Source organism: Phlebotomus papatasi, chromosome 3 (assembly GCF_024763615.1).
Source record: "Phlebotomus papatasi isolate M1 chromosome 3, Ppap_2.1, whole genome shotgun sequence".
Lineage (NCBI taxonomy): Eukaryota > Metazoa > Arthropoda > Insecta > Diptera > Psychodidae > Phlebotomus > Phlebotomus papatasi.
In genome coordinates, this window is record NC_077224.1 from 64,972,784 (window position 1) to 64,986,859 (window position 14,076).

The window sequence follows — 14,076 nt, forward strand, 5'->3', positions numbered from 1 at the left end:
TTTAATGTCTGCTTGATTACCATAATTAGAATGTTTATTAAAATAGTTATCTTTTTTACAATCACAGTGATGACATGTAAATATAAACAGATTTTTTTTAAAATTGTTTTCATTAATTCAAGAGAATGAGAAAACAGAAAACGTGACTTACTTAATTTGTTCTAAAGTAATACCCAACGCACAATAACTTTTGTTTAGTAAACATTTTTTTGATATTTCAATGAGAGTGAGTGAGATCTAGATCTAGTTATCTCGCTCATTCTCATAGAAAATTTTACAAACAAAAGTTATTGTGCGCTGATCATAAGACTTTGAAGAAAGTCTTATTCTAAGTCTATACTAAATAAATAATAGAAAATTAATAAACAGTTTTTTAAAATAAATTCGCAACAAAAACTTGATAGTATTGCATCGAATATAGTAATAGTACATGTATAGGGGAGACCGGGGAGATTTGGGACAGGGGCAGTGTGGGACAAGGCGAGTTTTTCAATTCATTTTTTAAATAAATGGGATTTAACCATTACTGTATCGTAGGCAATATTAAGATGTATCTTGACTAAAATAATGGATATCCTCAGTTTTATTGTTTTAATTCTATGAACATTTTTTTAAAAATTGATAAAAATCGTATATTTTTACGTCTCAGTTTTCCTCTTTGTTTTTTATATCAGCCATATATAATCAAAACTTTTTTATCTCATTAGATATCAGTGTAATCTGGGAACATATTTTTATAAAAGTTTCAAAGATTATACGATCTTGTTTTTTACATAAAGGTTTTAAATACCAAAACTACACATGGGGATGTTTGGGACACCTGAAAGGGGATGAATGGGACGTTGATTTTCGACAAGATTGTAGGTGGTATGCAATTGTTTATTGTCAAATTGAAGAGTAATGCCCAGTTTCTACTGGAAATCTCCCTCTTGTGCAAAGTTAATCAGTGCAGCAGATTTCTCTAACTACAGGGACAATTAAACCATCATTGTCTTGGGAATCAATAATTCCTTCTCAGAGGATATTCGATCTTTGCCCAATTTAGTTAAAAACCATTTTTTCGAAAATTTCTCGAACAAATTCTCCAGAAAAGGCAAGGCGAGATCTAATTCAGAGAAATAATGAGAAAACAGGAACAATGCAGTTGTCGTAAAATCAAACAGGAATCCATCAATGAGTTCAAAACTAAGAGTTGCAAGAAAATCTACTCGCCTGAGGAATTTGATAATCATGATTGCAATATTTAGAACAAAAAAAAGAAAAGAAAGGTAGTTGGAAAATAAGAAGAAAATACTTTAAATAATTGATTGACAATAAATGACTCTACTGTACAAATAAAATTGATATTAATTTCTAAGTGTAAATAAAAGATGAAACATTTTTATTTCACATCGGGGAGGTTTGGGACAAAGCATCAAGTTAAATGTTTTATTTTCTTTAAGAAAACTCAGTTGTTTTCCAAGTTCTATCGAGTACTTTTTATAAAGTCAATACCCATAAGTATCCTATAGACCGCATAAAATTGTAATACACTATCGTGGTTTTTTGGAATAGTGTCTCAAAGTCAAAACATGAAAAAGTGTCCCAAACCTCCCCGGTCTCCCCTAGTAGAAAACCTTTAATCCTTTAAGGGTTATAGTTAAGATTATCTATATTTACAAAATATTTTTATTCATCCTTCAATGTAATAGAGAGCGAACAAAACCTTTCCAATCTGAGCATGTTTTTCACACTATAAATGAGAAAAAATAAATAAATTACATAGGGTAAAAGGAACACCTATTGACACCCTGTACTAACTCTGTATTAACTCTGTACAATTTGGAATACGAAATTTGAACACTTATCCTTATCGAAAAACGTAAAATAATGAAAAGACACCATATTACTTACATTTTATTAGATACATTAAAAAAATTTCAAGATTTTGACAAAAGTGTCAATAGGGGTTCCCTGTCGAAGAGGTGTTCATTCGACCCCATAATTTCGAATGAAAATTTTAATAGCCAAGATATAAATTAAAGTGTCCAAGTGAGATGGGGTCAATGTTCTAAGAAAAGAAGTCAGTTCAATCATATTGAGCCGTGTCTTAAGAGGTTCGACATTAGGTAATGAGAACGTCGTTGGAACGTTTTTAATGCTACATCAGCAGAACGACTAAAATTTTACTAGTTTTACAACAATCAAAATCGTAAGCTTAATGTCGTAGTAACAACGTCATGCTTACTATTAATTACGCAGAGCTTTAAAAGCACTAAAATAGAAGATAAATCATAGATAAGTACAGATAAGCTTTTGGCAGTTGAGATTATTTATAGGCAACCTCGAAATGCGTGAAAATTCAATTTTGAATTGGATTTTGGGGGTAATGCCCAGGCCCGGCCCGACACAAGCCTTATATCAGAAAAGTTTAGAATAGGGATCTTATAATTTTCGAATTTGAAATAATTTTTTTGTGATATTCAAAAAAAAAAAGAAGAAGATTGCGAAAGAGTGGGATAGATATATGCAACACGTTTTGGAAGAAAGAGATATAAATTTTGATTTCATGAATTCTTCCTAATCAAAAACCATGATCATGAGCGTAAGTTATTTTGCAAAAAAAAATCATAATTAGGAGGACGTGGGGCTACTTTGAGCTGTGGAGCTACATTGTTATACAGTGCCCGCTTTGTAATCCGGATGATTGGGAGACAATATGACAGATGTCCACTTCGTAATTCGGATTGATTTTTTGAATTTGTTCAACGTCTCGAAAATATAATACAAGGTTTTTTTGTAGAATTAGAATAAAAGTTTTAAAGAAGATTAAAATGACATAATTAGACAATTCTATGCTATTATACTTCATTTATGAAACAAAAACATCACACGATAATTTATTTTCATTGCTGAACACATATGCATACATGACCTCAAAATTATTTTAAATGTAACCGTCGATAACTCGTCCGGATTACGCCGATTCGGATTAGAGAGCGGGCACTGTACGATTTTTTAGCATATTCCTAAAGAAGCTGGGGTTTAATATGATGTAATTTGGATAGACAAAGCAATTGTGGATCTAAATAAAATAATTGTAAAGACCAAATAATAATTGTAAGTGCACCAAATTCCGGCCAGTTTGCAATTCTGGCCACCATTTTTATTCCTCGAATTTCTATGAATTATTAGTTTTTGCATACTCTAGAGATTATACAGTGGAGTAAAATAAGTGTGGTCGAAATAAGCCACCAAAGCTATGTCTCCATTTTTATTCATTTTAAAATGTATTAAGAATAATTTTAGAGAAAATGAAATCGATAAACTGTCTGCAAGGTTGCAAGCAACACTCCTTAAGAAGAAGGAATAAAAAATTCAATTTATATTAAAAATATTACGTATTAAATTTGAGATTTAGGCGCTTGCATGCAACTATGCCGAAATTTAGCACACTTACCCTAAGCATGCAATTTTTCCAGCGAGAAATAAAGTGTTATTTTTCTTTTTTTCGAAGTTTTTGATACATTGGGTAAGATGGGGAAATTTGAAATTATGTCTAATTTGGGACTTTGAGATTTCTTGACATTTCTAGATGGCAAATTAAAAAAAAAAACATAGAAGTACTCTGGAATGTAAAGTCTTGTGTCTTCTTCGTGGTTTTCGTTTTTTCTTCTTTGACTTTCTGTAACATTAAGGAAATCTCAAAATTCCAAAATAGACGATTCTGAATTACTCTAATTATACTGAATCTTACCCTAATTGTGATATAAAATGATACGTAAACACATTAAAAAATCTATTGCTTTTTGACAGACAATAAATTCACGAAGCATGAAATATAAAAACTTTAACCAGATTTAAAAAAAAATATATATATAAATGTCATTAGAAAATAAATTTTCAAAAACAAATCTGGTGCCTGAAATTTACCTGCCCTCCCCTACTTTCAGATTAACTTTAACATAATTAATGTTCAACAGGTTTAAGATAAACCCTAAAAAATCAAATAATACAAATATGAAATGCGAATAGTTGCGATAGTGACTTTAAAATTCTTCAATAGAAAGTTGATATGAAGTAGTTCAGTAACCTCTTCTACTTTTAAGTGTTTTCCTTTAAAAAATATTCACAGCTTGTGTGAATTAAGCACTTAAGTAAAGCCTTACTGTAGAGTAATCTTTTTTTTATAAAACTTGCTGCAGAAAATCACAGTTAAACTTATTAAATGCATTTACATTGCTCTAAAAATAAATATTTGAGTTTATTTGAAGAGTTTATATCAATGGAACATCGTATGATTCGCGATGATTCACCAATAAAAAAAGTATTACTAGAATAAACCACTGAATGCAAATTTCAATGAGCAATGTGCAGTAATTTATACAATATTTGATTATTTTTCTCACTGTTGAAACGATATTAACTTGCTGTATAGTATTAGCATAGGAATTGCAAGCAATTAGAACAAGTGAAACACAGACTCTACAACTGGATTTTCTAATCAGTCTCTGGCGAGAAAAATTATTTTTCGTTGAAATTTCCTCTGGTCAGAGATCGCACAAGAAACAGAGAAGGTCAAGTTGAAGCTGATAAAGCCATTGAGAAAAAAAGCCACAATTCTTACATAAATCGTATTACGAATGCATCTCAAATGTCTCGACTGAAGCAGCCATGATCCAATTTAACTAAATCAACAGTTCAATTCTAGTGTCAGAACAAAGTAAGAGTAAGGTAAACACCTGTTAATGCCGTTTGGAGTGATGGAGGATGGAAGAACTAAAAAATGTTGGAGGGGAAACAGAATGAAGCAGGGAACTGAAAATGATCACTGTTCACACTCTGAATGCACTCACAGCACTAAAGCTGTGACTACAATAAACAAGACTATTGGTTCCCGGCGTATTGCCATCTTATCACAAAGCTCTATTGAGCCGTTATCGAGAGACTTCAACGTATCGATATGGGGAGATTGAGGGGCTTTTCTATAAAATAGCGTTTGCTATCACAAAATTGGGCCATATTCACTCAGTTACTGATAATTTTGTAAATTTGCAAATGGATATGGGAGAAATTTGTTGAGTTTTCTAACAAATTTAAATTAAGGTAGAAGCACACGGGGAGACTGAAATTTCATTAAATATTTGATAGACATTTATATAGATTCATTATAAATTTCGTAAAGATTCAATTCTATAACCCATATTTTTATGTACTTTATTCCATCTGTGCAAAACGGTTCCAAACAATTTCTAGAATTTTTTATGTAGAAAGCATTTACAGAATATTAAACATAGACCTTAAAAAATCTCTTTCTCAATAACTTTACCCGAAAAAAAACAACTTTTCTCAATAATGGTTTTTTTAATCTTAAGGCTTTTCTTGGGACAGAGAAAATAATAATTAAATTATATATTATGTACTTTTTGACATCATCTTGACCAGGGGCATAACGTTTCCTATGTTTCCCATATGTTTCTAGCGTGCCGAGAAACTTACTGGAGTTTATTAGGTGTTTTTCTTTAATTGTAGAATGAATTAGAAAAAAAATACAAATACAAAATAAAAGGCAACTTAATACTGAATAGGCAACCGAAAACCCCGAATTGACAACCTACGTAGTTTCGGAGATATCTTGAGAAATGTGTACGAAAGCAGGAAAAAAATTATACTAAAACTGATCGCATTTTTCAGAGCTAATGTCACCCCCCTGATCTTGACAATATGTCTCAAATACGGCTATTCTTTAAGAAATTGATAACTAAATACCAAAAAATATATTAGGTTGCTTGGAAAAGCTTTATATTTGTGCAAGTCCTTTACTAGATGTGACCGTATACCCCGTATACCTCACAAATTGCAAAAGGGGAGTATGGGGAAATTCGCGAATGCATGATTTTCGAAAATTGATATTTTTTGGAAAATAATTAAATATGCAGGAATTTTATTATAAGTTTTTAGATAGCCACTATCTTAGAGAAATTAGGGTCGAGTAACCACTTATCGCCATGTTTAGGAAAAAGAAGAATTAATTTTATTATAACTTTTGACGCCTTATTATCAGATAACTCAAATTTGACACATAACTACTTAGATGTAATGGCTTATGATTTGTGAAAACAATAGTCCTAGAATTTAACGCTAGACTACTTAAAAAACTAATTTCTATTAATAATGCAAAAATAACCACTTTATCGCCACTTTTCACCACTTTTCGCCAGTTTTATAACCACTTCTCGCCATATATTTGAATTTTGAAAAGGTCCAAATTCGATTATTTTAGGCAATGTTATATATAAAAAGAATGCATTTAGCATATTTTTTTCTCATGATCACCTTATTATTACTCACTTTAAACAATTTTTCTTCAAGTTTATTTGAGAAATCAAATTATAGGTCTATTGCAGAAAGTAAACAACGCAGATTTGATAACTGTCAATCTGCGAAGTGAAGTTAGCGTCGCCTATTGAAAAGAGATGGCGACAGGTGGTAAAATCATGTGGTAATATAAAATTAAATATTAATTGACTAAATACAAATTCTATGTATTCTACAAGTGTAATTAAATATTCAATTGACAAACTATTGATCCAAAAAGGTATTTTTGCTTAATAAAAATTTTATGGCACTTAGTATATTTCGTATATTGGATTCGATGCTCTTGCTTAAATACTCTAAAAAATGCTCAATATCCAGAACGAATAATAATTATTTTTCGACTCTATACGTAGCAGCAGTAAAAATAAAAAGAACATTGCAAATCATTTAATTCACAAATCGTAAAAAATAGCGATTTCAATATAAGTGGCGAAAAGTGGGGCACTGGCGAGAAGTGGTGATTCCACCCTAGTTGGACTTGAATGGTTCGAATTCACTTCCAATTCGTTCACGAAATGGATATTATAAGAAAAATCAGCTGCATGAAACTGCATCATTCTCTCTTAAATTTTAAAGAAACCCGATGATCAACTTAGATAAAGTACTTGTACGTGTAATTCTTAAAGTGAGTGTTTTTTATCTCGTAAGTAAACTCTAACCAGCCATAAGGGAAAGCGTTTTATCTTCGGACGTTTTATGCTTCGGACAAATAATTTTTTTCAATTTGTTATAAATGAATTTGGCCCATTTATAATATAATATTTTAATAGTTCAATACCTCACATTTTCAGAAAAGAGCTATGGGAGAAATCCATAAGGAACATAGAGAAAAAAATTGAATTGTCCGAAGCTTGAGTCGTCCGAAGGTAGCGCGCTTTTCCCTAATATGTAGTTGCATTCAAATTAACCCGTTCAGGCAATGTACTAGAAATGTTGGAAAAGGATTGTTCATATTTTGGAATTAGCTCCTTAGAGAAAAACAAGTGATTATTGTAAAAAGGACTAATAACTATTTCGCATCATTTAGAACTCTGATTACCCAAAGGATAATATGGATATTTTGAGAAAACAATTTTTTGAATAATTCAGAATCGAGAAAAATCGATTTTTGTGGATGATTTTAAACTAGAAAAATGACCAAATGTAGGATATTTTTTATAGAACCTGAATTAATTCCTAACCTGTAATATTCTTGATCTTAAATTTATAAAATTGGTTTGTATTGTATGCAGCTGTCCTGAAAAGGTTAAGGTAACGTAGAAAGACGCTATCAGTAAAGAGTTCTAACCCAGTGAGCAGTTAGCTGAAATAAGTAGCGTTTTCAGCATATTTTTGCTAAGTCGAACAGCCAATCGGAAAGCAGTTCTCGAACAAAAAGTGATAACCATATACATGAAAATGGCACTACCTTGCGAGTGTCATTTTGAGGTTAGCAGAATTCCTCTGCAAATGCTTTCAGCTGAATTAAGAAAATCGGTTAGCATTTGACACTCGCTGGGAATGATCACTGAATTTAAGAATTTAATTTTTTTTACGTTGAATCATTATATACACCAATCACACATATAGTGTAACTATCTAAGAAAATTATTTATTATTCAGAATTCAAATCAAGAAACAGTACAAAAGAAAATATAATTAAAATCGACGTTATGTCAAACTTTCCGTATGCAACTTTGAGTAAAAGAAATACGAGAAGTGAAGAAAGAGCAATAAAATCCGTTTTTACCTTAGTCGCGTATTTTTCTCACGTTACTGAAGACTTAATATAATTTAAAACTTTTTCCCGACAGCAATTCCGATATCAATTGTGCAGTATACGAATGGGTTAATTGAATATGGAGAATAAATTAGAAATTACTTTATATATTCACGATAAACCTTCTTAATTTTCTGCATTATTTATAAACTATTACTCCCAGTTTTAAAATTCTGTTACAGAATATTTTTTTTATATAATTTTTCAGTCTCATATAAAAATCAAACGGTAAGAGATATCGATTTACGGATTTAGACAATCTTCCTAGAATGACATAACTTCTAAGCTAATCTCTTTCGTTTTCCTCCCACCCCTTCATGTGTTCCTTACCCTGAAAAATACGTCAAAAATGTGGTTTTTGTAACTTTGCAAAAAAATTGACCCTAACGATTTCAATGATTTTCGGATATGTTTTGTAATGGCTCCGGCACACCTTTTAGATTAGGAAAATTTCATGAAATCGAAATTCGCATCCCTTTCATTCTCACATGTTTTACATATGACTATCACATTCTTTCGCATACCAAATTCTGAATTTTCTGTTTGTCCGTTTGTCCGTCCGAGTGTCGCCAGTTCTAAAGGCCAAACGGTTAGAGATAGCGACTTAGGACCTTCGGAGGACCCCCCATAAATCGACCCAAGGATCGCTAACATGCCCCTCATTTCCCCCCCACCCCTCCCTTTCCCATCCAAAACTATGTTTTTTGAGATTGCTCGAAAACACGTCGTGCGATTTTTTTTTTTCATTTTTGGATATGTTTATTTTTGGAAAAGATTACCCAAGGGACAACCATAAAAGGGCATGCATAAGGGGCCCAAATAGAGGCCTGGATGCAGCGGGCGAGTCGGTGAGATCATAGTACACGAGGAGGATGGAGCGGCTGAAGCTGAGGCTGGAGCTGAAGGTGTATGGATGGACGCCGCTTGCTTCCCCCAGAATGAATCTATCTAAGATTACCCAGGCGATCATATCGTTCTTAGACGAAAATACCGTTGAATCATTCTTAATAACGGTTTTTCAAGGTCAAAGATTAAAAAAAAACACTAGAGAGCGCATTTATTAAGCAAATGGGGTCATTTTTGGGGTCGTTAGAAAGGTCTTGGAATTTTATATAAAACTGAACCGGTTCCAATCGGTTTTGAATCGGTAATGAACCGGATCATAACAGATAAAAAATTTCATCTGAAAATCAATCCTATTACTTTTAAACTATTTTGAGGGGATCTTTTGAGAGATTTATGAATCGGTTCAAATCGATTGAGAAGCATTTAAGTCAAGTTCAAACATTTCGCAAAGCGTTGGACGCTTTGCCACCCCTTTTTAGAAGATGCTTCAAAAGCACATTTTTATTCAAGATAGAGGAAAGTGTCTTCGATAAAGTTATAGAGCAATAAATTCTCTACATTATTGCGCTGATTAAGAATCTTTCATGCATTCCGGGAGCTCTGGAAAAATATTCTTTTAGTATATCTTAGAACTTCTCACATTGCATTGTCAACGGAAAAATTACCGAATTTACTTATTACTTTAAAAAGGTTTTCAGAACCATTAAATTGAATAGTCAACCAGAAAATTAATATCGTAATTTGGCGTGGAAAGCTTCAAAGCTCCAGAAAATATATTAATTTAATTGCAGCACATTATGTAATTTTGCGAAGAGGCAATAAACTGACATTGACACTGTTGCTGAAGTGAAATTAATCACCGTTCATCACTTCAACAAGTTTCAGTAGAAACTTGGGGAGTGAGAGAGAGAGAAAGCAACCTAGTGAGTGAGAGGTAGAGTGCAAAAAAAAATCTTTTTCAAACTCATAAAATTTCTTCCTTCTGGAAATTTTTTTCTCCCTACTCTTGTATTTCCCCCAAACCCTCTAAAAAAAGAAAAATCATTCAACGTGGGAGTTGAGATAAATATTTTTATAGACTCTCTTTTATCACTAAGAGCCATCGATCATTTTTTGGGCGATTTTTTGATAACGAGAAGCTCTTTTTTATTCCATCGATACACTTGAGCGGAATTTAAAATCAATAAAGGTCATTATGCGATAGAGACAAAAGATTTTCCTGGAGTCAACTGCAAGATTTTCTCCTGCTCCCCCAAATCAGTGAATTTTTCGTTATCACTTGATACGACTATAAATGAGTTGAATTATTGATAATTAAACTCTTTCTTCGTTACGTAACACACTCGTTGGAATAAACTTTGAGCTTCTTTTTTTTAAAACATTATTTTTCCTTCCTCAGAGTCAATACACAAGGTCAATAGAACGATACATCAATGAGAAATCTTACGATGAAAAAAAACCTTCCTCGCGCAATTTTCTATCAAACCAGACGACCATAAAATACTAGACTAAATGAGAAACAGGTGGAATATACACTAAAGCGTATAAGATTTGAATATTCATAGTGATTCTCAGAGAGAGAGGAAGTTTTGGCGCGCTTTTAGAGCACATGGTTCAAGAGTAAAAATTGCCTTACCGCACACTCTCGGCGGTACCTTTGGCGGTCAAGGTAATCAGCTTCCAGCCACTTCTAAATACAGTTCTTGGAAAACTGCACTTAACACTCAATGCAAAAATTACACTCTCAACAATTAAACTTTGAGCAGGATTCACTGACAAATGCACGAGGGACGGGGAAATAATTACACTACAGAAAGAATGTGCATTTGTTGGAAGAACATGCGATCAACTGAAATGATTCTGTGATTTTCTGACCAATGTTGGGCACGATCTCCAGCACGAAAAAGGCCTCTCCCTCTCCTATCACACTCCCCACACACTCCTCAACCGCTCTAACCATCAAACATGCGATAATCTTGGAGTAACAATGAGAAGCACAAAAAAAATTTAATATTACTTGTATATTAAATGGAAAATTGTAACTGCTTATTTTGTCGATAAGCCTAGATTTTTTTCTGTCTGAGCATTGTAAAAGAAAAGAATCATTACAAATTTTTAATACTATCCTAAATCTAAATACAATTATTACTATCACGATAAAATTATTAGAAATCAACTTTGTGAAAACCACGTTACTTTTTAAATTCTTTGTATATTCACCATTTACCTTGAAAGATGCATTTTAGAAGAGAAATTGGCGATCAAGAAGTTACAAGGAGATATTACATAAAGGTTTAAGTGATACCGGGGCAGAAATAGCTATCAAATTGATGTATTTATTACTCTGAAGCAGGAACCCATAAAGCCTAATAAAAATGAAGCTATTTTTCACTTTTCTTTGTAAAAATTTTGCAGATATTGCACCACGACTTCAACAAATTTGCTCGTAGTTCTTGTATAATTTTGGCGAATGTTATTAAATATGTATTTTTAGATAGCTTTTAATGCACGATTTCGAAATATATCAGACTGATAAGGCAATTCTCTTTAGGAAAAACCTTGCCAATAGTCTTCAGTTCCTCTATGCAAAAACGTATGGCAAAATGAAATGTTGAGAGGCCCCTGCTCTGAAGAGAAGTTTTAAGAAAAAAATCAGTGATAAACCCAGATAAGCTGATGGTAGCTGAGATTCTTTACAGATGACCTCTGAGTGTCTGCAACTCGGGGTCCTTGCAACTCGAAATTCTTGAAAGTTTGATTGTGAATCGAATTTTGAGGGTAAAGAATCGCATCAAGCAAATCGTTCTTAGTCATTGAAATGAATAAAATGTGGTGCGCGCGAACCACCATTAGAAAGCTCTTGACTTCAGCTGCAACATACTAAAATTTCATTAAAATTTAAAATGGGAATTTCGATGTATTCGACTAATCAATTTTATGATTATTCGGACCTTTGATTAAATCGGACGAAAATGGGGCAGTGGCGGAAAAAATTTATAAACTTGGTTCGACGCGATTCTTTACCCAAAAATTCAACTCACAATCGAATTTTCAAATATTCCGAGTTGCAAGAACTCCGAGGTCCCCTGTAAAGGATCTCAGATATGATAAGCTACCTGGGCTTATCACTGGTAATTTTATATTCTAAATAGTTTGAGTACAGAAGGCCAACAAAAGAAAAAAAATAACATTAAAATTTGTTAATAAACTAGAGATAGAATCCGGTCAATTTCGATATAGTAAGAGTCGGGGAACAGTGGGATGGAGCTGGGATGGATAAGATGGAGAGACTTATTGTTAGAAAGATCTCGATCTCATATACAATATAATAAAATCTCTTTTTTTTTTGCTTCATAAACTTCGAAAATGCAATCCGGTTAAGACGTTTTCGATTATAGCTTATATAGGGATCATCGAGGGAGGAGTTTGACCCACTGTTGGAAAGGTCTCAACCTCAGTTACGACATATTAAAATTTAAATAAAAACCATCATCTTGTTTTTGAAATATTCGACATCGAATTTTCGAAAATTAATTTTACGATTAATCAGACTTTCGATTAAATCGGATAATGTTGGGGTGTTAGAATAGTTGTAGTGAAAGCTCAAAATTTTTCAAATTCTAACAATTAGAATCGGAGATATAGCTATTTAAAAATTAAATTTTTGACTCCTTATAGCTCAGTTCAGGGAGTCGGAGTGTTTAATTTTTTTTAGTTGAAAGCTCTTAAGACCCCTAATACACGAAAATTTGAACCCGTTCGATGCCATACGGGCTGAGTTATTGAGAAAACAAATTTTGGAGGTTGTTCAAAATTGCGGAAGGGGGGTCGGGGAAGTGGATCTGACATCATACTTACTTCTAGCGACCCATCGATATTTAACTTTTGCCGAAAACCATTTGTCGATATCTCTCTCTGGTCTCTCTCTAGCCAGAAGTGGTTATACGACGGTTATACGAAAACCGGTTTTTAGCTCGTACGATATTCGTGATCTATGAGTACCTATCAAAATGTGTAAAGCCAAAATTTGGGCGCAATGTGACGAGATGGGGTTTCACCTTGGACCACAGGAGCTGAGATTTAAAGAATCTTAGCTAAAAATAGTCCTTATACCCTCTAAGTAAGGGATCATATTTTGGTAGAATTTTGAAAAATAGTGTCAAGTTTTCTGACAACGCATTTTTTGTCCGTTCGTCCATCCGGCTGTCATCAGCTGTAAAGGCGAAACGGTTATAGAAAGAGGTTTGGGACCTTCGGGGAACCAATTCTTTTTCTTTTTGGATTGCTCAGAAACACGTCGAAAACCCCTTACAATTATTTCTAAAACCGTTTTTTCAAGATCAAAGATTTAAAAGGCTCTAGAAAACATATTCTCTACAGAATGGTATTGTATTTGGGCTCGTTGGAAAGGGCTTGGAATTTCTGACAATTAAGAGCCGATTCCAAACGATTATAAAACGGAAGGAACGGGTATGAAACTATAAGTAATTTTTCCGAAAAATTAATTTACTCTTCAGCTACTTTGGGTGATCGTTAGAGTGATTTAGGAATCAGTTTAAATTTGTTGTGAATCGCTAAACGGTGAATGACACTAACGTACTTTTTAGGTATGTCATCTAAGTCAAGAGTTCAAGAATTTCGCTAAGCCCGGGGCGCTTTGTCACCCTCTTTTTTTGTTTTAGGTTTTTTGAAGTCTGTTACTTTCAAAAGTGGGTTTTATTTTTAGTTTTCAGTGGCAGAGTCTTTGATTTTTTGTTACTTTTCGATAGATTTTGGGTTTTTAATTTATTCGAGAATTCCAGGGGGTTTGAGGGCAATTGGGGTATGATTTTCAGGTGTAGTTTTTATTATAAATTAACTTGATTTTAATGAGTGGGGATTTTCCTGATGGAATAAATATAAATTTTCTAATATAAAACAAATTCAAAAAAACTATGGCTACAGGCACTTACAGTCTCCTTTAAGACCTTGAACTTTTCCTACACCTAATTTCTTCTTTTTCTTCTCTTTCTTCTGGATTCCTATAAAAATTTAATCTCTTACATTTCATCTAATTTCTTTCTGTTAAATAACTTACTTCTTTGGATTTTTTATCCCTTTTTCAGTAATTCAAC

General features: G+C 32.8%; 1 protein-coding gene across 4 annotated transcripts in view; it reads right to left on the bottom strand.

Moving 5' to 3' along the window:
* The window catches only part of LOC129808092 (very long-chain-fatty-acid--CoA ligase bubblegum), a 36,506-nt gene that overhangs the window by 21,439 nt on the left and 991 nt on the right, over positions 1-14,076 (bottom strand). The window contains exon 1 of one of the 4 annotated variants that reach the window (XM_055857790.1): positions 10,599-10,946. The exons of 1 other annotated variant lie outside the window; for it this stretch is intronic. The gene's annotated coding sequence lies outside the window, so the exon portion shown is untranslated. Of the gene's footprint in view, positions 1-4,606; positions 4,864-10,598; positions 10,947-14,076 lie in introns of those variants that run through there. 2 more of the 4 variants (XM_055857791.1, XM_055857792.1) reach the window with 2 other exon arrangements.